This window comes from Scyliorhinus canicula, chromosome 5 (assembly GCF_902713615.1).
Source record: "Scyliorhinus canicula chromosome 5, sScyCan1.1, whole genome shotgun sequence".
NCBI classification, from domain to species: domain Eukaryota; kingdom Metazoa; phylum Chordata; class Chondrichthyes; order Carcharhiniformes; family Scyliorhinidae; genus Scyliorhinus; species Scyliorhinus canicula.
In genome coordinates, this window is record NC_052150.1 from 152,329,909 (window position 1) to 152,355,050 (window position 25,142).

The following is a 25,142-nucleotide window of genomic DNA, read 5'->3' on the forward strand; positions in this document are numbered from 1 at the left end:
GGTCTCAGGTTCGATCCCGGCTCTGGGTCACTCTCCGTGTGGAGTTTGCACATTCTCCCCGTGTTTGCGTGGGTTTCGCCCCCACAACTCAAAAGATGTGGTTAGGTGGATTGGCCACGCTAAAATTGCCCCTTAGTTGGAAAAAATGAATTGGGTACTCTAAATTTTAAAAACATTAATCGGATTAATCTAATAAGATTAAAAAAACAAAGGAGAAAAGGACCTCAAAACTATGGATCTCTCTACTCTTCCTTTCCTCCCAAAACCTACAGGATTCTAAGACACAGGATGCCATCACCTACCATCATTTATCAAATCACAGTAGGCCAGCCAGCATTTGTGAAGAAAAAGATAGTTTTGATGGTTCAGATGTATAGCCTTCAAAAGGCATTTTTAAACAAAAGTGAGAAACTGGAGCATGATGAAAAATGCGGCAATCTTTGAAATTAAAATAAAATGCTGGCATTATACAATTTAGGAGTCATATCATCTCTCCTGCTCTTTTCGATTGTTTATGATGCACCACATTGTCTGTGGCCGACACTGAAGTTAATTAAGTTAACAAACAAAAACTTTGGTAAATCAGACATCATTCTCTAATCTCAATGGTTGAGGAGAGAATTACCCCACGTTCGGATCATGGGATTGAAAATATTACAACCATTTTTTTCAAATGATAAACTGTTATAATTAGACATTTCAACAGAATTCACAGAACTGCAGTTTATCTTTAGCCATCAGTGTTGAATCTGATCCCATCTTATGGACGAATTAAACTTTCCAAACTATTCAGCACTTGTACAAATTTAAATACCTAATCACACGTCTGATTAATTTTAAGTAATTTTAGTAGCAGTAGCACACCAATGGTTTTACTCACTAACTGAGAAATGTTATACATATCCCCATTTAACTTTCTCTTCCTATCTACAAAAATTACCCTGCCTGACTTAATTTTGACTAGCCTTTTTATGCCAAATCATAGAATCCCTACAGTGTGGAAGGAGGCCATTCAGCCCATCGCAGCCACACCGGCCACCAAAGAGCACACTATTTAAGCCCATGCCCCCCAGCCCATCCCTGCAACCCAGTAACCCCACCCAACTCCTTGGACACCAAGGGGCAATTCAGCATGGCCAATCCACCCGATCTGCACCCCTCTGGACTGTGGGAGGAAACCGGAGCACCCGGAGGAAACCCACACAGACACAGGGAGTAAGTGCAAACTTTGCACAGTCACCCTCAAGGCTAGAATTGAGCCTGGGTCCCTGGTGCTCTGAGGCAACAGTGTTAACCATTGTGCTGCCGTGCCACCCATGGTCTTTGCATGACTTTTTAAAAATATATTTTTATTCATAAAAGATTTATAACAATACAGAAAACCCCAACACAAACTACACCCACCCAATCCCAGTCCACCTGCCCACCTCCTCAATTCCCCATAAAAAAAGCAAAACTTTAACAAAAAGACAACCCCCTCCCCCTCACTAACAGCTGACAATAACCAGTTTCCCTGAAAAAGGAGATAAAAAACTGCCACCTCGAGTTGAACCCTTCCACTGAAGCCCCTACCCCTCTCATGGTTTACTTGATTTTTTTCAAGGTACAAAAATTCCATCAGGTCCCCCACCAGGCCGAAGCCTTGGGCAACACCAGATACCTCCACCAAGCAGAACTCGCCACCAGGGTATTAGGGAGGTGAAGGCCAGGACATCTACCTTCTTCCCCATCTGGAGCACCATTGAGTCCCAAATTCCAGAATGGCCACCGACAGGCACAGAACCAATTGAGCACCCAAAATCCCCAACATTGTGTCAAAAAGGGAGACCCAGAAACTAACAAGCTTGGAGCAAGATCAAAACACATGCTTGTGATTTGCCGGCCCCTGGAGCACCACTCACACCTTTCCTCCACCCCAGACAAGAACCAACTCATACGTGCCCTGGCCAGGTGCACCTTGATCTGAATCAGCCTTAACCTAGCAGTGAAGTTGACCTGTGAAGAGTCTTACTCCACGCTCCCCCCTCAAAACACAAACCCAGTCATGTGTGTATAGGGAGCACAGTAGAGGACTGAGCACACATCCTTGCGGGGCCCCGGTGTTGAGGACTATTGTGGAGGAGGTGCTGTTGCCTATCCTGTCAGATTGTGGTCTGTTGGTGAGAACTTAGAACATGGAGCAGTACAGCACAGAACAGGCCCTTCGGCCCTCGATGTTGTGCCGAGCTTTGTCCGAAACCAAGATCAAGCTATCCCACTCCCTGTCAAGGATCCAGCTGCACAGGGAGGGATCAAGTCCAAGATTGAAGAGTTTGGCTATTAGTCTTGTCGGGATAATGGTGTTGAAGGCGGAGCTGTAGTCTATGAACAGCTGTCTTACGTAGCTGTCCTTGTTGTCGTGGTGTTCGAGTGTTGATTGTGGAGCCAGGGAGATAGCATCTGCTGTGGATCGGTTGCGGTGATAGGCAAACTACAGTGGATCAAGACCGTCTGGGAGGCTTGCATTGATCCATCTCATGACTAGCCGCTCAAAGCATTTAATGATAACAGACGTCAGGGCCACCGGTCGATAGTCGTTGAGGCAGGCTACCTTGTCTTCTTTGGTACTGGTATTATGGTGGTCTTCTTGAAGCAGGTAGGGACCTCGGAGCGGAGAAGTGAGGTGTTGAAGATATCTGTGGATACACTCGCCAGCTGGTCTGCGCAGGCTCTGAGTGCTCGCCCAGAGACTCCGTTGGGGCCCGTCGCTTTCGACGGATTCACTTTCAAGAAGGCAGCTCTTACCTCCGAGGCTGTAATAGTGGGTATGGGTGTGTCCAGGGCTGTTGGGGCAAGTGACACTGATGCATTGGCTGACTGTTCAAAGCGGGCATAGAACTTGTTCAGATCATAGGGTGGGGATGCTCCAGCCCCAAGTATTCTGTCTGGCCTTGCTTTGTAGCCTGTGATCTTGTGCAGGCCCTGCCATCGTCATTGTGGGTTAGTGTCGTTGGCCTGGGACTCTAGTTTGATGCGGTATTGTCTTTTTGCATCCCTTATGGCTTTCCGTACGTTGTACCTGGATTTCTTATATAGGCCAGGGTCGTCAGACTTGAATGCCTCCATCCGGAACTTCAGCAGAGAGTGAACCCTTTGGTTGAGCCAGGGTTTCCGATTGGGGAACACCCGTATTGTCTTCTTTATTACACAGTCCGAGACACACTTACTGATGAATTCTGTGACGGTGGTTGCATCTCTAAATACTAGCGAATCTACCTTCGAGAAACATGTCCCTAAACATCTCCAACCCCTCCCTCTTCCATGCCCTGAACGGTGAATCAAAGCCAGATAGCACAAACTTATGATTCCTGGAAATCAGAGCCAACAGTGACATGGAGCGATTTAAAATGCTGCCTAAACTGATTCCAGATCCTCAAAGTGGCTATCACCACCAGGCTCAAAGTGAATCTTGCAGGAGAAAACAGGAGTGGGGCAGTAACCAGAGTCCTCAGACTCAACCCTATGCACAAACCCTCCTCCATCCACCCCCACATAGAATCCGGCACCTTGAGTCACCCCCTTATCACCATTTGCCGCCCAATAGTAACAAAACAGATTAGGTGGTGCCAAAACCTCTCAACTGCCTATTCCTTTGCAGAAATGTCCTACGAACCCGTGGGGTCTTACCCACCCAAACAAAAGCAGATATCAAATTAGTGACCATGCAAAAGAAAGCCTTGGGAAGAAAGACTGGGAGACATGGATCAAAAACAAAAACCTCGAGAGAACATTCATCTTCCCGCGAAGGTCAGAAGGAGGGTGTCACACATTTTCAAGATGACCTTCATCCCATCCACCAGGCTAGTATGTTTATGGAGCGAGGCCCAATCATAGGCCATGCGTATTCTCAGATAACGGAAGCTAGTCCTGGCCATGCGAAACGGCAATCTCCCCAGATCAGTTCCCTTCCCCGTGAGGTTGACCGGAAAATATTCACTTGCACAGATTCAGTTTGTATCCAGAGGAGCCAAAACTGTAAGGTATATTTGTGCAGCTGCTTCTAGCTCTGACTAAGGAGGGCGATGGGGGTGGCGGTTTAGATAACATTTATGTTAGCAACAGTACTGTGAGTGGGCAGCTATGTAACCCGCCCAAGGCCATTGCGCGCGGAACAACCTTTATCAGTGTGTGTAACTTGAGGCTCGGCAGAATGCGCCTTCTCCAGCCATAACTCAGATGGCTGTACGTGTTACAATCCTAAGTAAAAACTATCTACTTGATTGAAGCCTTACTGTGTCGACTCACTCATTGAACTGAGATTTAGCCTAACAAATTGGTGACCCCGACGTTGGGGGGGAGTCGAACACAACTCCGTTTAAGATCGCAGAGACAATTAAAAGCCGGCTAAAAAGAAGGTACGGAGTCAAACCTGTTAAATCAAAACTCCAAAATTGAAATTTTAAATTGTGTAATAATTGTCTCAGTGATTGAAAAAGGAGAAAAAATTAGAAGACGACCATAGCCGGACGTCAAACGCCTTGGGATTGTGACACGTAAGTGTTAAGTTAAACTTAAAAGTCCTTAAAGTGTAAGATTAATGACCCAGGAAGTCTACTACCTTCGACCAAATATTAGTGATAATATTTACTTAAAGTCTTTACTTAAAAAACTGTCAGATATCAGAAGTAGAGTGAGAAGGAAATAGAATTATTACCTTCGACCAAATATTAGTGATAATATTTACTCAAAGTCTTTACTTAAAAAACTGTCAGATCTCAGAAGTAGAGTGAGAAGGAAGTAGAGGACATGTTATTACCTTCGACCAAATATTAGTGATAATATTTACTTAAAGTCTTTACTTAAAAAACTGTCAGATATCAGAAGTAGTGTGAGAAGGAAATAGAGTCTATTACCTTCGACCAAATATTAGTGATAATATTTACTTAAAGTCTTTACTTAAAAAACTGTCAGATCTCAGAAGTAGAGTGAGAAGGAAGTAGAGTCTTAGAATCGGAAAATTGTTTTGTTGCCTTAGACTGGTTATTAAGAACAGAGATCTGTCACGTGAAGGTCGGGCATTGAAAACAAAACAGCTTTCCGATTCTAAGACTCTACTTCCTCCGCGCAACCTCAAACAAACCATTGTTTGCAGCAAACTACCCAGCCTTCAGAACAGCAACCACAACACCACAAAACCCTGCCAGGGTAAACTCTGCAAGACATGCCAGATCATCGACATGGACACCACCATTACACGTGGAAACACCACCCACCAGGTACGCGGCGCATACTCGTGCGACTCGACCAATGTAGTCTACCTCATACGCTGCAGGAAAGGATGTCCCGAAGCGTGGTACATTGGCGAGACCATGCAGACACTGCGACAACGAATAAACGGGCATCGTGCGACTATCAACAGGCAGGACTGTTCCCTTCCAGTTGGGGAACACTTCAGCAGTCAAGGACATTCAGCCTCTGATCTCCGGGTCAGCATTCTACAAGGAGGCCTTCAGGAGACGCGACAACGCAAAATTGCTGAGCAAAAACTTATAGCTAAGTTCCGCACGCATGAATGCGGACTCAACCGGGATCTGGGATTCATGTCGCATTACATTCGGCCCCCACCAACAAGCCTGGACTTGCAGAGGCCTACCGACTGAACTGGCTTGGGACAATTCACACCTCTTTAACCTGGAGTTACCTCTCTCTCTGCATCTTTGATGATTTGATTGCCTGCAGGTGCTCGCATTCCGGGGCATCTCTGACTGTGTCTATATAAACATTTCTGGAACAAGCCTTTCCATTCACCTGAAGAAGGAGCCGTGCTCCGAAAGCTCGTGTTTGAAACAAACCTGTTGGACTTTAACCTGGTGTTGTAAGACTTCTTACTGTGCTCACCCCAGTCCAACGCCGGCATCTCCACATCATGGCCTGATTAGATAGGCATTGTTCTATTGAAGAACCAAGACAGATAAGGTAGGCTAAATAACAAACTTCTGTGCTGTCAATTTCTGTAGTACAATACAATGGAGAAACCTATAAAATCTTCAGAACTGCAAATAGGTTCTACCCTCTTGTTACTCAAAATGTAATATTTAATTACAAAAAAATCTTTAAAACAATGCTAATCTGGGAATAAAAATACACAAATCTGTAATAATAGCAACACAGGTTAACCAGGTTTAAAAAAGCAAAGCAAGCACCAGGATTTATTTCTAAAGGGGTCGATTTGAAAAATGAAGTTAAACAAGTTTCAAACCTTGGTTAGACCACACCTAGAATGTTGCATACAATTCTGGTCCCCATGTTATAAAAAAGATATAGCGGCACCGGAAAGGATGCGACGTAAAGATTTATAAGGATTATACCAGAAATGCAGCGACATGCCTATCACAGGGAGTTCGGAAACTCTAGATGTCATTTCTCCTGAAAAGAAAATACTGGAGGATGACTAAGAGGGGCCTGAAAATGTTGATAGAGAACATACGGAGAATGTTTCCATTTGTGGGGGAAACAAAAACAAGAGACCATTAATAGGATAGTCATCATTGTCCTCAACCTCCAATTTGTCCCCCCAAGCCAGTCCCTCCTTTCAGCAGAACAATTCCCCCCCCCCCCCCCCCGCCCCCCAACCCCCCACACTAACAAAACAACAATCCCAACCTCCCATATCAAACTAGTCACCTGCTCGCCTCCTACTGCGCTTCCGTGAGCTAGCCTGCCCAGCTAGCCTGGTAGCCCCCGCCCATGGTGCCAAGCATCCTACTCCCTATTGTTCTCCCCCCGCTCGAACATACATATGCAAAATATCACAATCCCCAACAAACACAAAGAAGAAAATTCCACCCACCGTCCGCCCACAAGAAAAAGGTTAACCCACATACAAAACTGAGCAACTGCCCAAAATTGGTACAAAAACACTACATACACAGCCCATAAAGAAAATAAATTTTAGCAGCATAGGTACAGAATTACTCGCCCCCAAATTCAATGCCCTCCATCACCTGCCAGTCCCCTGTCCTTAACAAAGTTCTTTGCCTCATCCGGTGATCCAAAATAAAGTTCTTGACCCTCGTAAGTGACCCACAAACGAGCTGGGTACAGAATGCCGAACTTCACCCACTTCTTGAAGAGGGCAGATTTAACTTTGTTAAAGCTCGCCCTTCTTTTGGCCAGTTCCGCACCCGAGTCAAGTCCTTGTAAATGTGTGGGACATTATTTTCCCATTTACAGCTCCTCGTCTGCCTGGCCCAGCTCAAGATCTGTTCCTTATCCAGGAACCGTTGCATTAATACCACTATTGCCTCGCCGGCTCATTCATCCGCGGCTTCCTTGCAAGCACTCTGTGTGCTTTGTCCACTTCCAAGGGACATTTAATAATGGGAAATGAGAAAATGGCTGAAGCATTGAATAGTTATTTTGTGTCAGTCTTTACAGTGGAAGACACAAATAACATGCCAATAATTGTCGGCAAGCAGGCTACGGCAAATGAAGACCTAGAAACGATCATTATCACTAAGAAAGTAGTATTAGGCAAGCTAATGGGGCTAAAGGTAGATAAGTCTCCTGGCCCTGATGCATCCCAGGGTACTAAAAGAGGTGGTGGGGGAAATAGGAAATGCGCGCGTGGTAATTTACCAAAATTCGCTGGATTCTGGGGCGGTTCCAGCAGATTAGAAAACAGCAAAAGTGACTCCAAAGTTTAAAAAAAGGGAGGTAGACAAAAAGCAGGTAACTATCGACAGGTTACCTTAACTTCTGTAGTGGCAAAAATGTTTGAATCGATCATTAAGGAAAAAATAGCGAGACACCTGGATAGAAATTGTCCCATTGGGCAGACACAGCATGGGTTCATGAAAGGTCGGTCATGTTTGACTAATTTAGTGCAATTCTTTGGAGGAAATTACGAGCGTGGTGGACAACAGGGAACAGATAGATGAGATTTCCAGAGGGCATTCAACAAGGTGCGACACAAAAGGCTGCTGCATAGGATAAAGATGCATGGCGTTACGGGTAATGTATTAGCATGGATAGAGGATTGGTTAACTGACAGAAAGCAAGCGTGGAGATAAATGTGTGTTTTTCTGGGCAAGGCTCTGACAGATGGTTCAATGTTGATAAATGTGAGGGCATCCATTTTGGTAGGAATAACGGTAAAATGGTAAAACGGTAAAATGGACGATTATTTAAATGGTAAAAATGGTAAAAAATTGCAACATGCTGCTGTGCAGAGGGACCTGGGTGTCCTTGTGCATGAATCGCAAAACGTTGGTTTGCAGGTGAAGTAATTAAGAAGGCAAATGGTATTTTGCCCTTCATTGCTAGAGGGATGGAGTTTATAGGCAGGGAGGTTATGTTGCAGCTGTACAGGGTGCTGGTGAGGCTACACCTGGAGTTCTGTGTACAATTTTGGTCTCCTTACTTGAGAAAGGATGTACTGGCACTGGAAGGTGTGCAGAGGAGATTCACGAGGTTGATTCCGGAGTTGAGAGGATTAGTTTATGAGAAGAGACTGAATAAATTGGGACTATTCGAATTTAGAGGAATGAGGGGAGATTTTATACAGACATATAAAATTATGACGGGAATAGATAGGATGGAAGCAGGGAGGTTGTTTCTCCTGGCGTGTGAAACTAGAACGAGGGGGCATAGCCTCAAAATAAGGGGGAGCACATTTCGGACTGAGTTGAGGAGGAACTTCTTCACCAAAGGGTTGTGAATCTGTGGAATTCCCTGCCCAGTGAAGCATTTGAGGCTATCTCGTGAAATGTTTTTTTCAGGCAAAGGTAGATAGATTTTTGAACAGTAAAGGAATAAAAGGTTACGATGGGCAGGCAGGTAAATGGACCCGAGTCCACAAAAAGATCAGCCATGATCTCACTGAATGGCGGAGCAGGCCCGAGGGGCCAGATGGCCTACTCCTAGTTCTTATGTTACACCACACACACGGCACTCACATTCTGAGCTCACAGACTACGTCAAAGCAACCCGGCAATATACCGACAAATAACTATATTGTTCTTATATAGATACGTAGATACATAGAAGATAGGAGCAGGAGGAGGCATTCAAGCCTGCTCTGCCATTTATCACGATCATTTGATCATCCAACTCAATAGCCTAATTAATCCTGCCTTCTCCCCAAAGCCTTTGATCCCATTCTCCCCAAGTGCTATATCGAGCCTCCTTTTGAATATATTCAATGTTGAACTTCCGGTAGCAGCTATGAGGGAGTAAGTCGCACACTTGGTGGCTCCCGCTCCGGTCGGACTTTTGGACCTTTCCCCCTGACTTTTTTGCGCTTTTAAGCACTGGATTGGAAAGTAATAGCACTCAGGCACTGAATCCATACAGAGATGTATGGAACTAAGAGGTAGGAAGGATCGCAGACAGCTGAAGAAGTGGACAAGCAAGGGCAAAGGGGAGGCGGTGAGTGAAACCAATATGGCCGATGTCCAGACCCAGGCACCACCAGCTCAGCCGACAGTGGAGCACCTGTTGCAGGTTATAGAACATAGAACATAGAACAGTACAGCACAGAACAGGCCCTTCGGCCCTCGATGTTGTGCCAAGCAATGATCACCCTACTTAAACCCACGTAACCCGTAACCCAACAAACCCCCCCATTAACCTTTACACTACGGGCAATTTAGCATGGCCAATCCACCTAACCCGCACATCTTTGGACTGTGGGAGGAAACCGGAGCACCCGGAGGAAACCCACGCACACACGGGGAGGACGTGCAGACTCCACACAGACAGTGACCCAGCCGGGAATCGAACCTGGGACCCTGGAGCTGTGAAGCATTGATGCTAACCACCATGCTACCGTGAGGCCTTTATGCATGAGAACTTCCTAGCACTGAAAAGTGATTATTTGGAACCGCTCCAGAAATCGTCTGACCGAATGGAGAAAAGCCTGGATGCCCAGGCCGAGAAGATCCAGGAGCTGGAGAAGACGGTGGAGGAACAGGCGGACTTTCAAACGGTGGCGGACATGGAGATTCGAAGGTTGAGAGACCAACAAAAAATGCTCCTGGAAAAGCTGGAGGACCTGGAGAACAGTTCACGCCTGCAGAATTTAAGAATCGTTGGCCTCCCGGAGAGGACCGAGGGACTGGATGCTGCCACGTATGTGGCAGATATGTTCCAGAAGCTGTTGGGGAATGAGGTGTTCCCTCGCCCGCCGGAGGTGGACAAGGCACATAGAGCGCTGGTGAGGCAGCCGCGCTGAGGGGGTCCTGGATAAGGAACAGGTTCTTCAATGGGCCAAGAGCACGCTGAGCACGCTTGTTTACCAAGACCTGAGCGCAGAGGTAGCCAGAAGGAGGGCAGGCTACAGGCAAGTTAGAGATTTTATATAAGGTGAAATTTGGACTGCTCTATCGGACACGACTGTGAGCTACACACGAGGGCCAGCACCATTATTTCGAGGAACCCGAGGAGGTGATGGACGTTGCAAAGAGGCACGGGCTGGTCCCAAGCTGAGGACACCTGGACTTGCGTTGGAACTTTTAATTCTTTCTCTCTTGTTTCTGAGAGAGGCCTACATTTTTTTTCATGCTTTTGTATCTTGGTTTTTATGTGTTTTTTGTCTTTTTTCTCTTCATGTCTCTTTTTCGCTTTTGTGTTTGAGTTTAGTTAGAAAAAGAGAATAGTTAGAATCGTTCAGATATGGGGGGTATTTTTCGGGGAATTTTTGCAATCTCTTACTGCGTTCAGATAGGAATGGTTGACAGTACCTGGTATTTTATTTTGTATGACTTAAATTGCACTATTGTTGGGGCTGTCTCTGTCCTGTTTAGAGTATTTGTTCAAGCAGGGCTGATTGGGGAAGTGGTGTGGATGAGCCGGGGTGGGGGGGAGCCAGGGAACAATAGGTGAGAGACTCGCTGGCGCCGGAGTTGTGAGTCACAAGCTTAGCTGGGTGGGCTAGTCAATGGAAGCCAGGTTTTGGGAGGGGGGGGGGTGTTCATTTAGCTAGTTTACGACAGGGGTTAGGTCATAGGGTGGTGTTGCTTGGTTGGGGGGGGGGGGGGGCAGTAGGTCTGCTGACAATGTTGGAAATTGGGCATGGTAACAGTGAGGAGGTCAGGGGTGGAGGCTGCCAGGAGGCGTGACACATGGCTTGGGGGCTGGCCAAAGAAAGGAGATGGCTGAACGGCAAGAGGAGGGGGGGTGGCGGGCGGGCGAGGTGCCTCCCCCCCCCCCCGCCCCCCAAGACTAGGCTGATCGCCTGGAATGTTAGAGGACTAAACGGGTCAGTCAAGAGGGCGCGTGTATTCGCGGGTTTTGAAGGCGGACCTAGTCATGTTACAGGAGACTCATCTGAAAATGGCTGACCAGGTCAGATTAAGGAAGGGCTGGATTAGTCAGGTCTTCCATTCAGGGCTCGACACTAAGACCAAGGGGGTTGCCATCTTGATCAAGAAGCGGATCCAATTTGAGATGGAGGGCACAGTTGCGGACGGGGGTGGCAGATTTATTATGGTTAGGGGTAAGCTCGAGGAGGTGAGACTAGTCCTGGTCAACGTATATGCCCCTAATTGGGATGACGTAGATTTCGTTAAGAGGTTGCTGGGGAAGATCCCTGACTTGGACTCACGCAAACTGATTATGGGTGGGGACTTTAACACAGTTCTTGATCCTGGCCTGGACTGGTCGTGTTCAAAAATGATGGCAAAAGGAACTGAGAGGGTTCATGAAGCAAATGGGGGGAGCTGACCCATGGAGACTTAGTCGGCCGTCAGCGAAGGAGTTTCTGTTCTATTCTGATGTCCACAACGTGCATTCCCGAAGCGGGTCATTCTGTACCTATGCTGCTAAAATTTATTTTCTTTATGGGCTGTGTATGTAGTGTTTTTGTACCAATTTTGGGCATGTGGTGAATGTAATATATATATGTATATATGATAATTCACACTGTCTTTGTAAGCGCAGTAGCGCTATCCTACCACTAGGGGGAGTAGCTCTGGGAGTACTCAGGAACTTGTACTGGGCTCCACCCTTGGCTCTGCCACGACTCCTCCCCTTAGAGCAGCTGTATAAATACCCTTGTCCAGAGTCAGCCTGGGTTCACTAAGAGTTCATCAACGGGTAACAGGCTGGCTCTGAAGTAAGTCGATTAAAGCCTAGATTCATATCGGAAACACGTGTCTGGTGAATTGATGGTTCCATCAATTTAATCGACTTAAGAACAGTAAAGATCGATTATGGAATCGGCCCTCAAGCCTGGACGCCTGGAACTCGACCCGCTGGATGCAGAGGCTAAAGAAATCTTCTCCCACTGGATCCGGTGCTTCAAGGCCTACCTGGCAGAAGCGAGCACAGCCGAAACGACAGAGGATCAGAAGCTAAGTCTACTGCACGCGAGGGTGAGCCACAGAATCTCTACGCAACTAAACTCGGCCAGTTCATATACTGCGGCGCTAGCAGTTCTCGATAAAATTTATGTAAGGCCTATTAATGAAGTTTACGCTCGCCATGTGTTCACGACTCGCCGCCAGAATCATTCGCCAAATTTCTAAGGGAACTCAATAATTTGTCCAATGACTGTAATTACCAAGCGGTTACCGCGGCTGAACACAGGGAACTTGCTGTACACAATGTTTTTGTAGCGGGCCTCAGGTCTAACTATGTGCGCCAACGACTGTTGGAAAAGGGGGCCCAGGACTTAGAAACGACTGTGGAAGCTGCTACCACGATGGAGGTCTCCTTCCGCAGCCTTAACTCGTTCCCCGCGGACCCCGCGACCCAATCATGGGCCCTCGACCAGCGACTCCCCAAGCCTGTGCTACGCGGCCGCCCAGCCAACCTGCTGCCCCAGCCAGCCACTATGCTGCTCCAGCCAGCCACTATGCTGCTCCAGCCTGCCATTTCTGCGGCCAGAACCAGCACCCGCGGCAGCACTGCCCGGCCCGCAACGTGACCTGCAGCAGCTGCGGGCGAAAAGGCCATTACGCAAGAGTGTGCCTCGCTAAAAGGGCCCCAGCTTCCAACTCCCCAGCGAATCGAAGTAATCACTCCCCTCACTCGCAGGCCCGCAGGGCCCGAAACGCTGCTGCCTATGCCCCGACTCCGCCCCTTCCAGCCACTTGCGATCCATGGGGACCGCCATCTTGGAAAACCTCCACCACGCAGCCGGCCATGTGAGACTCATGGGGGCCACCATCTTGGACGCCATCTTCCTCGCCGCCCGCCACGTGCGATCCACGGGCCCGACCTGCATCTCCACGCTCGGACAACTCTGCGGAAGAATTCGAATTTGACTATGAACTCAGAGGGCAGTCATCATGGGGCCACTCCAGCACAGCTGATCGAGCCGCCGACTACCCGCAACTCAGCGCGGTCACCCTGTACCAATCACGACCAAAGAATCTACGAAACTCTATGGCAGACGTCCATATCAACGGGTACAAAACGCCATGCCTCTTCGACTCCGGGAGCATGGAAAGCTTCATAAATCCAGACCTGGTAAGACGCTGTTCGCTCCCCATTTTCCCCGTGCAGCAAACTATCTCGCTCGCTTCAGGCTCCCATTCAGTCCAGATCCAGGGGCACACCGCCGCGACACTCACAATCCGAGGCGCTAGCTACTCGAAATTCAAACTCTACGTTTTGCCCGAACTCTGCGCGCCACTCTTATTAGGCCTAGACATCCAATGCAACCTCAAGAGCCTCACCCTCAGCTTCGGAGGGCCCCTGCCCCCACTCACGATCTGCAGCCTCGCTACGCTGCGAATTCCCCCCCCTCCTCTCTTCGCCAATCTCACAAAGGACTATAAACCCGTAGCCACTCGTAGCAGGCTGTATAGCCTGCAGGATAGGGTATTTGTCAGAGCAGAGGTCCGAAGGCTACTCAGTGAGGGGGTTATAGAGGCCAGCAATAGTCCCTGGAGAGCTCAGGTGGTGGTCGTTAAGACCGGGGAAAAATTCTGTATGGTGGTCAACTAGTCAGACCATGAATAGATTTACGCTCCTCGACGCGCATCCCCTCCCCAGGATTGCAGACATGGTAAACCAGATCGCCCATTACCGGCTCTTTTCCACGGTGGATCTGAAGTCTGCATACCACCAGCTCCCAATCCTCCCGGAGGACCGCCACTACACGGCATTCGAGGCCGATGGCCGCCTCTTGCATTTCCTCCGGGTCCCTTTCGGCGTCACAAATGGGGTCTCGGTGTTCCAACGAGCAATGGACCAAATGGTGGACCAGTACGGGCTGCGGGCCACGTTTCTGTACTTGGACAATGTCACCATCTGCGGCTATGACCAGCAGGACCACGACACCAACCTCCACCGTTTTCTCCAGACAGCACAGAAACTGAATCTCACATACAAGGAGAAATGCGTTTTCCGCACAACCAGACTAGCCATCCTCGGCTATGTCGTGGAAAACGGATTCCTGGGCCCAGACCCGGACCGTATGAGCCCCCTCTTAGAACTCCCCCTCCCCCATTGCCCTCTAACGGTGCTCGGGTTTCTTTTCCTATTACGCCCAGTGGGTCCCTCAATATGCGGACAAAGCCCGCTCACTCTTTAGGGCCACACGATTTCCCCTGTAGCCGAGGCACGCCAGGCCTTCGACGGCATCAAGGAGGACATCGCCAAAGCGGCCATGCAGGCGATGGATGAATCCACCCCATTTCATATAGAGAGCGACGCCTCAGAGGTAGCTCTTGCAGCCACGTTAAATCAGGCAGGGAGACCAGTTGCATTTTTCTCCCGTACCCTCTCCGCTTCCGAACTCCGACATTCTTCAGTCGAGAAAGAAGCACAAGCCATTGTGGAGGCTATCCGTCACTGGAGGCACTACCTCGCAGGTAGGAGGTTAACCCTCATCACCGACCAAAGATCGGTTGCCTTTATGTTCGACAACTCGCAATGGGACAAAATTAAAAATGACAAAATTCTGAGGTGGAGGATCGAACTCTCCACCTACAATTACGATATCAACTATCGACCCAGGAAGCTCAACGAGCCTCCGGATGCCCTATCCCGCGGGACATGCGTCAGCATGCAGATTGACCGATTAAAAGTAATCCACAATGACCTCTGCCACCCGGGGGTCACCCGGCTCGCCCACATCAGGGCCTGAAACCTGTCTTTCTCCAACGAGGAGGTAAAAGCGGTCACCAGAGACTGCCCGATCTGTGCGGAGTGCAAACCGCACTTCTATAAACCAGACAGGGCCCACCTGGTCAAGGCTTCTAGGCCCTTTGAACGCCTCACGATTGATTTCAAAGGGCCACTCCCCTCAACTAACAAGAACGTTTACTTTGTAAACGTCGTAGACGAGTTCTCCCGTTTCCCATTCGCTATCCCGTGCCCCAACATGACCTCCCACACAGTCATTAGGGCCCTGCATAGCATCTTCACCCTGTTTGGTTTCCCCAGCTACGTACACAGCGACCGGGGTTCGTCCTTCATGAGCGACGAGCTGCGTCAGTACCTGCTCGACAAGGGCATTGCCTCGAGCAGGACTACCAGCTACAACCCCAGGGGGAACGGGCAGGTGGAAAGGGAGAACACGACGGTCTGGAAGACCGTCCTACTGACCCTCCGGTCTAGAAAGCTCCAAGTCTCCCAGTGGCAGGAAGTGCTCCCAGACGCGCTCCACGCTATTAGGTCCCTTTTGTGCACGGCGACCAACCAGACCCCTCACGAGAGTCTCTTCATTTTTTCCAGGGGCACTACCACGGGGGTCTCACTTCCGGCATGGCTGAGGACGCCGGGCCCCGTACTTCTGAGGGAACACGTCAGGGCGCACAAAACCGACCCCCTTGTTGAAAAGGTGCGCCTGCTCCACTCCAACCCCCAGTACGCATTCGTCGAGTTCCCTGACGGCCGTCAGGACACAGTATCCCTTCGGGATCTGGCACCCGCATGATCCAGCACCCCCTCTACCCCCACAGAAGGACCTCTCACCCTCCACCCCATGCTCCCGCCCCCTTGCGCTCCCGAGCCCACAAGCTTGCTCCACCAGTTCCACGCCGGCCAGCCCCCAGCGCCCCCAGTCCCCGGTTGAACCAGGAGAGTATGAAGCTCGGATACAGCCCTCCCTGGAGTCCGCCATCGTACCCCAGCACACAACACCCATCCAGCCACCGCAAGAGGCTGCAACCCCAGTGCTCCGCAGATCACAACGGACAATTCGACCACCGGACAGACTGACGTTGTAGGCCACCACCCCCACCGGACTTGATTTTTTTTGCACGGGGTGAATGTAATATATATATGTATATATGATAATTCACACCGTCTTTGTAAGTGCAGTAGCGCTATCCTACCACTAGGGGAGTAGCTCTGGGAGTAATCAGGAACTTGTACTGGGCTCCACCCTTGGCTCCGCCCACAACTCCTCCCCCTAGTGCAGCTGTATAAATACCCTTGTCCAGAGTCAGCCTGAGTGCACTAAGATTTCATCAACGGGTAACAGGCTGGCTCTGAAGTAAGTCGATTAAAGCCTAGATTCATATCGGAAACACGTGTCTGGTGAATTGATGGTTCCATCAGGGCAGTTGCTCAGTTTTGTATGTGGGTTAACCTTTTTCTTGTGGGCGGAAGGTGGGTGGAATTTTCTTCTTTGTGTTTGTTGGGGATTGTGATATTTTGCATCTGTATGTACGAGCAGCGGGGAGGGAGAACAATAGGGAGTAGGATGCTTGGCACCATGGGCGGGGGCTACCAGGCTAGCTGGGCAGGCTAGCTCACGGAAGCACAGTGGGAGGCGAGCAGGTGACTAGTTTGATATGGGAGGTTGGGGATTGTTGTTTTGTTAGTGTGGGGTGTGGGGGGTGGAAGGGGGGCCTCACGGTAGCATGGTGGTTAGCATCAATGCTTCACAGCTCCAGGGTCCCAGGTTCGATTCCCGGCTGGGTCACTGTCTGTGTGGAGTCTGCACATCCTCCCTGTGTGTGCGTGGGTTTCCTCCGGGTGCTCCGGTTTCCTCCCACAGTCCAAAGATGTGCGGGTTAGGTGGATTGGCCATGCTAAATTGCCCATAGTGTAAGGTTAATGGGGGGACTGTTGGGTTACGGGTATACGGGTTACGTGGGTTTAAAGTAGGGTGATCATTGTTCGGCACAACATCGAGGGCCGAAGGGCCTGTTCTGTGCTGTACTGTTCTATGTTCTATGTTCTGCTGACAGGAAGGACTGGCTTGGGGGGGACAAATTGGAGGTCGACAGAAGGTATTCTGAAGCCCCAGAGGCAGGGTTGTTGAAGGAGCGGCAGAAGCTGCAGATGGAATTTGGTCTGTTATCCACAGGGAAGGCGGTGGGGCAGTTGAGGCACGAGGGGGAGGCGGTATATGAACATGGGGAGAAGGTCAATAGGATGCTAGCACACCAGCTAAGAAGGAGGGAGGTGGCCAAGGAGATAGGAAGAGTGAAGGACAGAGGGGGGAACACTGTCTTGGACCCAGCAGGGGTGAATGGGGTGTTCAAGGAGTTTTATACTTCAGCCCAGTGGTTCCCAACTGTTGTGCCATGGTACAGAAGCTTGCATGTGCTGGAGCCTGCACACCAGGAGCGTGGCAGGCCCAGAGCTGAAGTATGGACGAGGAGAGCTGGCGGAAGAGAGGGGAGGACTGTGGTGGATCCAGAGCTCTGACTGGTGCTGTGAGCCCAGTGATCAGCAATCGCTTGGCAGCCACAATATCTCCGAGGGGCAGTAAAACCTGCCCAATGCTGCTGAAACACTCGCTTTCCAAAAACTTGTTCATTTTCTTGGCACATTTCTTAGGGTCTTGCCTCACAGGTGATAAAGTTTTCCCTTGTTTTTGAAAAAGTGCATTCCCATGTTCCTCATCACCCGCAGTGGGAACTACCAGAGGACATGTCTGAACATTAAATAACAGCGAAAGGCACACTCCCTTCAGCCTTAGCATCTCACTTCAGCAGTAAAACACAAGTCTGACAATATGATGGAGTAATTGTATGCTTATCCTCCGTCTCTCTCCCCACTGCAAAGCACATGTAAATATAAAGCTCCTTCACATCATTCCTGTTTAATTCCCCATGATTGCAACATGCTTAATGGTATCAGTGCAACTTTATTTGACTCAGTCATGTTGACAATCTGCAGCTCCAAAGTTGCACTGCAACAGCTGTGGTTAAACTGCAGACACATTCATTCAGGAATACTTTGTCCTGCTGAGAATGGACAGTGAGTTATAGACATGTGTGACACATGGTTAAGAATAACTAAACCATTTCACGTACAGGGGTTGGCTACGAAATACAACAAGGTGAACAGCACGTCACTGCAAAATGTATAAACATCATCGTCCCGGGCATCGGGCAAATGATCAGTTTTCAAATTCGAGTAAAGCTTCAAATATAGGCAGAATCCCCAAGATTGCAATCTAGCGAACTTGCTTTGAAGTTTATCGTCTAGTAAGACCGTGACCATGGTAAATATAATTAAATATGGCATTTATGAGCAATTGATTAAAACTGAAAAAATGGGTGTGCCATAGAATTGTTTCTCTCATCAAAATGTGTTGTGTTACTGAAAAGGTTGGGAATCACTGCTTCAGCCCATTCAGCTCTTCCTAGCTTGAGAAGGTTGAAAAGCTTCCACATTGTCCAGTTTATCAGTAGCAAGGAATATTTTGCATAAATATGATTACAACACTGACATGTCGAATGAGTGAGATTTGGCATCTGACTTTTGCGTTATATAGTCCAATTGGGTTAAAGACTACATTCACAAAAACATACAGAAAAAAAATCAATATAAAAGCTTTCTACATTTCTTGTGAATAATTATCATATTTAATTGTTTTCTTTTGTAGTGGTTGGAAGCAGAAGAGGTTTCATGCTTTAAAAAATGTTTCTTTCACTAATCACTGCATATAGCAGGCAAATCACATTCATATGAACCCATCATCAGAAGTGATGGTGACTGCATATCTAATTCCCTTTGAAAAGTTACTTTTAAATCTTCTTCCACTACATTTTCAGGCAATGCTTTTCAACTCATCTCGTCAGGCTATTTTATCGATTATCTTAATTCTGTATCCTCTAGTTAGTGATTCTCCTGTCGAGTGAAAATAGTTAATTATCCAGTATTCTATCAAAATTTCCCACAACTTTGATACATGTCTATTAAAACTCCCATTAACTTTCACCGCTCTCAGGAGAACAATCCCACTTTGTCTAGTTTCTCCACTTAACTGAAGTCCTTCATCATAGTATGATTCTGGTAAATCTCCTTTGCATCCTCTGAAGGCTTCAATGTCCTTTGAGTAGGAGGCTCAATTTACAAATCTAAAACGTTGAAAGGTTGGGGCAATGCTTTCAAACCCAAAATCCAGAAAGGTGCCCCTGTGTACAATATGAAGCCGTCCACTATTGCTACTGAAAGTTTCATGCCCAAAGGATTTGCACATCATATAACCTACAGTATCCCCATTATCCAGTATCATAGAGTAACATAATGTGACACTTGGTAATATTGATACATGATGATATACCGTTTTTTAAACAAAATCTGGTTGGTTGACATCTACAACTGTAAAGCACAATGCTCCTTAATTGAGGGGCAGTTACAATGCCTACATCCATATTGCTCATCGTAAATATTCTATACCATAGACCTGTTAACTGGTTATATATGCTGCATAACCGGAATGCACTGCCAGCTTCCATCAGATTGCAAGAATAAAATGCAAATTAGTTTCATAACTATGACACAAGAATACAATCAAAGTTCTGCAGCTTAATTTCTACACTACAGGTTAAGTTGAAATCGCAGTATGAATAGTTAAGTTTCAAACTGTTCTTTTCAGTTGAAGTAACCTAGTTGATATTAATACATTTCGCTTCTATGAAGGGAGTTTTATTTTTGTACATAACCCGTGACTCAAAACACAGTTCCACTGATGAAAACGAGAGCTTGTTTACTTATACAAAATCTCACTCTTCAACGTTTTGCATACATTCTGGACCTATTAATTTCAAACTACAGATGTATCCCAGTTAATGTCCTTTACTTGCTTTAGAAATTTGACTGGCTTCGTGGTATGATTAATTTAACCCTCTTCGAAAACATTTCCTTACTCAGAGCAATTGCAAGCAGAGAGAGAAATTAATTTGGAAGAGGCGGAGGGAGGGGGTGGGTTTAAAGTTTATTTTTTCCCCAGGTTCAGTTGAAATCCCGCTCCCTCTACCTCTGCAAGTCAATGTCGTCTTCAATAAAGCAAAGTTTCATCATTCACCCAGAAATAATATAAGGAAACTCCTTGGGGGTTGGAATCAGGCAGGTCCTCATATCTTAAGAGCTCGGCTCGGGTTTTACTCGACCTCAGTAAAAGCCTTTAGTTCTAGGCCTGACAACATGTCATTGGGGCGCTCAGAGGCTTGCAATGTGTGAAAGCCCCCCTCATTTCCCCGGGGGGGCCTTTGAGGCAGCAGGTAATGGTGTTTGTTTACCTGGTCCGCCGCACGGACTCCGCCTCCTCCAACCCCGTCCCAGTGACAGGCGACTGCAGCCCCGCGCCGCTGCCACGAGCCAGCCAGCCAACCGGCAACGCGCCTGCGTCCTCCCGCCGGGCGACCGGCAACGCGCCTGCGTCCTCCCGCCGGGCGACCGGCACCGCGCCTGCGCACGCCCAGCAACGGCGCCCGCACTCTAGCCGGACGTCACGTCAAGGCAATCATGAAAACAACTGTGGATGGTGTCTGCTGCACCCAGTGAGAGTGCGAATTCAACAAAAAACTGCACCTGAAACATGTCTATTTTAAAGTTTGCGTCGCAAAGTGTATTTTACTCTTACATGTGGCTATTGGAGCTGGCGTCACCACTTTAATCAACTCACTGTAGCCAACCATGTCTTCATGCCCTTTATCTTTAAATTGCCTTTATTTAAGATCAATACATTAAAGAGAAGGGATAAGGCAAAGAGCAGGGTTGTGTTATGGGCAATAACCATACTGTGGCAGGAAGGACAGAATGTTTAAACTTTAGAGTGCCCAAGCAGATAAGAGCAGGGTTTGCAAGAATGGACAGCACGGTAGCACAGTAGATAGCACTGTGATTCCACAGCGCCAGGGTCTCAGGTTCAATTCCCTGCTGGGTCACTGTGCAGAGTCTGCATGTTCTCCCCGTGTCTGCGTGGGTTTCCTCCGGGTGCTCCAGTTTCCTCCCAAAGTCCGAAGACGTGCAGGTTAGGTGGATTGGCCATGCTAAATTGCCTTAGTGTCGAAAAAAGGTTAGAAGGATTTATTGGGTGAAGGGGATAGGGTTGAAGTGACGGCTTAAGTGGGTCGGTGTAGACTCAATGGGCCGAATGGGCTTCTTGTGCACTGTATGTTCTATGTTCTTAATGAGAGCAGGAAAACTGGTGCCCTCTGGCTTTATAGTGGTCGTGTCCTGTCTGGTGATTGGCTGCTGTGTTCTGTGTGTCATCCTGTGTGTCAACCACTGCCTGTCTGCACTCCATCATATACATGGATGTATATTATGACATCTCCCCCCCCCCCCTTTTTAAAAAAAAAATGTGTTCAGGTCAGTAAATATTGAATATGTGTACAGGAACTTGACTATATACAGAATATGCTAACTTATATACATGGGAAGGTGTCTAGTGCTGATAGAGGGCAGATAACACATGAGAAAAAAATGATATGTACAGATGTCAAAACGATGAGATAACAAGGTAATGCAACATTCAGTCTACAAATTCAGTCTCTGGCGGGCGACGAATTCTGGTTGACCGCCTCAAGGGTGGGTCAGGGGCCGCCTGCACCTGAACGGGCGGAACTGCCGCCAATGCGGTGGTCGTAGAGGTCGGTAGAATAACTGGCAGATCGGTGGCCTCATGGAAGAGCGTGTCCTGAGGAAGCAGTGTGCAAGGCGGGACTTCACGGTCGGGTGGCGGGCATGGAAGTCTGCTCAGTGTCCGCCTGTTGCACCGGAGAAAGGAGCCATCAGGCATGTGAACGAGGAACGATCTCGGGGCCACTTGCTTGACTACCACAGCTGTGGCAGACCAGCCACTGTCAGGCAGCTGAACACGAACTCGGTCAGCAGGGACCAACTCGGGGAGATCTGTGGCATGGGCGTCATACGCCGACTTGCATTGGGCCCGAGACTGCTGCATCCTCTGTATGACCGGGAAGTTGTCCAGGTCCGGAATGTGCATAGCCGGAACCGTCGTTCACAGTGTGCGGTTCATGAGAAGCTGCGCTGGGGACAGCCCAGTGGACAGAGGGGTCGCTCTATAAGCCAACAGCGCCAGGTTGAAATCAGAACCCGAGTCAGCAGCTTTGCACAATAATCTTTTAACGATGTGGACCCCTTTTTCGGCCTTCCCATTCGACTGGGGGTAGTGGGGGCTGGATGTGATGTGCCGAAAGTTGTACAGCCGGGCAAAAGCTGACCACTCCTGGCTGAAAAAACGGGCCATTGTCACCGTGAGTGGGATCCCATGTCGGGCAAAGGTTTCCTTGCATCCCTTGATTACTGCCGCCGACATGAGGTCAGACAGTCTGACCACTTCGGGGCAGTTGGAAAAGTAGTCCACTAGGAGGACATCGTCATGCCCCTTGGCATGGAACAGGTCAACACCAACTTTGGACCATGGGGAGGTCACCATTTCATGCTGCTGTAGAGTCTCTTTAGACTGGGCCAGCTGGAAATTTTGACACGTCGGGCAATTGAGGACCGTGTTGGCGACATCTAGGCTGATGCCTGGCCAGTATACTGCCTCTCGGGATCGACGGCGACATTTTTCAACCCCCAGGTGACCCTCGTGGATTTGGCCGAGAACCAAATCTCACATGCTCTGTGGGATCACAATTCTGTCAAGCTTCATAAGGATGCCGTCTACCACCGTTAGATCATTCTTGACGTTGTAAAACTGGGGACACTGCCCCTTATGCCAACCATTCGTGAGGTGCTGCATCACCCGCTGGAGCAGAGGATCCCTGGCCGTTTCCTCACAAATTTGCACGACCCTCTCATCAGAGGCCAGAAGGTTGGAGGCACAGAATTGCACATGCGCGTCTATTTGACAGACAAGGTCAGTCTGCTCACACGGTGTGGTGATAGATCTGGAGTGTGCATCGGCAACAACGAGCTCTTTGCCCGGTGTGTACACCAGGTCGAAATCGTAGCGGCCGTAGCTTGAGAAGGATGCATTGTAACCATGGCGTCATGTCATTGAGGTCTTTTTGGATGATGTGAACCAATGGCCTGTGGTCCGTCTCGACCGTGAATTTGGGGAGGCCATACACATAATCATGGAACTTGTCGATCCCTGTAAGGAGGCCCAGGCATTCTTTCTAAATCTGAGCGTATTGTTGCTCAGTGGGCGTCATGGCTCCCGAGGCATATGCAACTGGGGCCCAGGAGGAGGAGTCATCCCGTTGGAGGAGCACTGCCCCAATGCCATCCTGGCTCGCGTCGGTGGATATTTTTGTTTCCTTGGCGGGGTCGAAAAATGCCAGCACCGGGGCCTTGGTGAGTTTCGCCCTTAGCTCACGCCACTCTTGTTCATGAGCGGGTAGCAACTGGAAGTCTGTCGTTTTTCTAACGAGATGGCGGAGAGCTGTGGTGTGTGACGCCAAGTTGGGGATGAACTTCCCAAGGAAGTTGATCATCCCTAGAAAGCGGAGGACCGCCTTCTTGTCCTCTGGGGTTTTCATGGCGTTGATCGCCGAAACCTTGCCTGCATCCGGCTGCACGCCTTGCTGCGAAATGTGGTCGCCAAGGAATTTGATTTCTGAGTGACCGAACGAGCATTTGGCTCTGTTGAGTCGGAGGCCATGCTCGCAGATCCTGTGGAACACCCGCTTGAGGCGATCGATGTGTTCTTGAGGAGTTGTGGACCAGATTATGACATCGTCGACGGACACTCGCACCCCCTCGATGCCCTCCATCATTTGTTCCATAATGCGGTGGAACACCTCTGAGGCGGAGATGGTGCCAAAGGGCATTCGGTTATAACAGTAGCGACCGAACGGGGTATTGAATGTGCACAGCTTGCGACTGGAGGCGTCCAGCTGTATTTGCCAAAACCCCTTGGAGGCGTCCAGCTTCGTGACAAATTTGGCATGAGCCATCTCGCTGGTTAGCTCTTCTCGTTTAGGTATTGGGTAGTGTTCCCTCATGATGTTGCGGTTCAAATCTTTGGGGTCGATACAGATTCGAAGTTCCCCTAATGGCTTCTTGATGCAGACCATGGAACGAACCCAGTCCGTGGGTTTCGTGACCTTTGAAATGACGCCCTGGTCCTGAAGGTCTTGCAGCTGCTGCTTGAGGCGGTCCTTGAGGGGTGCCGGCACCCGACCCGATGCGTGAACCACAGGGGTGGCATTTGGCTTCAATAGGATTTTGTATCGGTATGGGAGTGTGCCCATACCTTCGAACCGCTATAGTATTGCGCTATGATGTCATCGAGTTGAGCCTGGAAGTTATCGTCTGGTGAGGCTATTGCCTGTGCGGGCGACATGGTTTGAACCCGCTGCACTAGGTTCAGGAGCTTACAGGCCCGAGCACCGAGCAGGGAAGCTTTGTTGGTTCCTACGATTTCAAATCGCAGCGTTGCATTTAATGACCTATTGGACACTGCAAGCTGCATGAGCCATTGGCAGCAATGGCATTGCCATTGTAGTCGAGTAGCTGGCTGGCCGGTGGAAGAATGCTTGGTCTGACACGGATGGCGTCGAGGTCAGACTTTGAAATTAAGTTTGCTGAAGCGCCGGTGTCCAGTTTGAAACATATGCGAGCCTTGTTAACCGTAAGGGTGGCACACCATTCGTCGTCCGGATCAATGATCAGGATTGGGAGTTGTTTCACCATCGTTGAGAAAGGCAGCGCATGCTTAGTGATGATGCCCATCTGGAATGGGGATTTGAGGCACTCAGCGTCGGGATCTGGTACTCTGTCGGGGTCGGAATCTGTCACGGGCTGCTGTACTGATCGGATGCTCCTGCACTGTGGCTGGGATTGCTGTGTGCTGGGCAGTGGAGCAGATCTGCAAAGGGCTGCGTAGTGACCAAGCTTGCCACACTGGAGACAGCGTCGTGATTTTGCCGGACATTGCCGCTTTAAATGGGCGGAGCCACAATTCGGACACGTCATTGACGCCGACGTCAGGATGTTCCGTGCGCCACCGCGCATGCACAGTGCAGTCGAACGACGTGCGCAGTTGC

At 48.9% G+C, this 25,142-nt stretch overlaps 1 protein-coding gene across 1 annotated transcript in view; it reads right to left on the minus strand.

Moving 5' to 3' along the window:
• The window catches only part of tbc1d5 (TBC1 domain family, member 5), a 604,945-nt gene extending 584,417 nt beyond the window's left edge, over window positions 1-20,528 (minus strand). Inside the window, exon 1 of the mRNA XM_038797832.1 lies at window positions 20,418-20,528. The gene's annotated coding sequence lies outside the window, so the exon portion shown is untranslated. The remainder of the gene's footprint in view (window positions 1-20,417) is intronic.
• Between the last annotated feature and the right edge of the window lie 4,614 nt (window positions 20,529-25,142).